A 2,222-nucleotide genomic window follows, 5' to 3' on the forward strand; every position below is an offset into this window, starting at 1 on the left:
GTTGCAGATGAACCAGGTACCTTTATTTTATTTATGTATTTATTTTTTAATTTATTTTTAAGTGGTGCTGAGGACTGAACCCAGTGCCCCAATGTGCTAGGCAAACAATCTACCACTGAGCCACAACCCCAGCCCCTTATTTATACTTTTGATATCATACCTAAGAAGCTATTGCCAAATGCACAATCATGAAGGTGCACCCCTGTGTTTTTTCTAGGAATTATATAGTTTTACCTTTTATATGTAGGTCTCTGCTCCATTTTGAGTTAATTTTTGTCTATAGTGTGAGGTAAGGGGTCTGTTTTAGTCCATTTTGTGGAATACTTGAGACTGAGTAATTTTTTTTTAATCTAACAGAAGTTTCCACATACTTATTGCTGAGCCAACTTTCTAATGCAGAACATTGAAATAAAGAGAAAAATCATTTTCCTAATAAAACATCTCTAGCTTCCCAATGAAAATATTTTCAGCTTAATATGGTAAGATGATAATGACCTCAATCGAGCATAAATATGTATGCCATTGTACATACACTCAATTCCTTAGACACCCAGCTTGGTTCTTCTTCAAGTTCTTTTCTTGGAGTTGTACCTGATTTTATTACTAGATTTCATCTAAATTTACTGAAGAAAGGGACAATTTGCCTTAGTTTCTTGGCCAGAAATCTCTTGATCCTGAAAATCTTGTGAAGAGACAGCAAGGAATAGAGTCAACCACACACACAATGATGGCAGAGGAAAGGAGAGGACATACTGGATACTTTATTAATGGAAATTTATTCTTTCACAGTCTGGACATAAAGAAGCCCAAGATCAAGATGCCAGCAGGTCTGTCTCTGGTTCCAAGATGGTGTCTTGTCGATGCACCCTCCAGAGGAGAGCAACAGTGTGTTCCTAACATGGCATAAGCACAGAAGAGAGAAAATATGCCTACAAGGCGTCTTCAGAGCAGTATTAATTTATTAAATCCAAACACTTCCCATAGGTCCCACCTCTTAGCATGTGTCATTAGAGATTATATTTGTAACACATGAATATTGGGAGAATATGTGTTCTCCCAATATTCACATTCAGACTATAGCAGTATCAAACTTTATTCTTTTATTTTTAATTTTTTAAAATATTTATTTTTTAGTTGTAGTTGGACCCAATACCTTTATTTTATTTATTTTTATGGAGTGCTGAGGCTCAAACCCAGGGCCTCATGCTAGGCGAATGCTCTACCCTTGAGCCACAACCCCAGCCCCTCAAACTTTATTCTTTTACATGTGGCTATCCAATTGTCCCAGTAAACCTAAGCAATGTTTTTAAAATTTATATTTTACTTTATTTTTCTTTTATTTTCTTACACTTTCTTTTCTTTTCTTTGGTACGAATTGAACCCAGGGGCACTCAACCACTGAGCCATATCTGTAGTCTTTTTTTGTATTTTATTTAGAGACAAGGTTTTGCTGAATTACTTAGGGCCTCAATAAATTGCTGAGGCTGGCTTTGAACTCAGCCTCCTGAGCCCGGGGATTACAGGCGTGCGCCACCACTCCCACCCAGCTACTTTCTTGTTAGTTCATTTGTGTTATTAGTAAGAAAGTTATGGTAACTTTATATCAAAAACAAAATAATAATAACAACAATTATTATTATTATTAATAGCAATAGAAAGTAAGGATTGGAAAAGGAATACATGCCAATCACAGCAGCCAGCTGATCAACCCCAGTGCTGCAAACACACCAAGCATGATGTTTCCCAGTCCCCAAGAAAGAACTTGGAGAACTCCACAGAGAGATTTTGGAAATTTTATTACTTCTACACTCTTGGTGGCATCAGGCTGACATATGATGGAGGACCACACTGTGCCTCTAAACAGGAGAAATGTATAGGACAGGTTGCATGCCACTGCACAGGTGCAGTTCTTCAGATGCTGTATGCATGCATTCTCTTACTTTACAACCAGTGCCACTCTGTTTTGATCCTAACCTAAAGATTTGAGATAAGGGAAATAGCCAGTTTGCCCGCCCATTTCCTTTGTTATATTCTTTAGAGTCCTTCTTATTTCACTGTAAGTTTTCCCAGGCAATCGCCCATCTCTTCAGTGCCTTGGAAGTCCCCTAATGTCCCTTACAATCTTTTTTTTTTTTAATTTTTTTATTGTTGGCTGTTCAAAACATTACATAGTTCTTGATATATCATATTTCACAATTTGATTCAAGTGGGTTATGAGCTCC

This window comes from Marmota monax, unplaced genomic scaffold (genome assembly GCF_021218885.2).
Source record: "Marmota monax isolate L192 unplaced genomic scaffold, Marmota_monax_Labrador192_F-V1.1 WCK01_AAM20220418_F8-fsc00055, whole genome shotgun sequence".
Taxonomy (NCBI): domain Eukaryota; kingdom Metazoa; phylum Chordata; class Mammalia; order Rodentia; family Sciuridae; genus Marmota; species Marmota monax.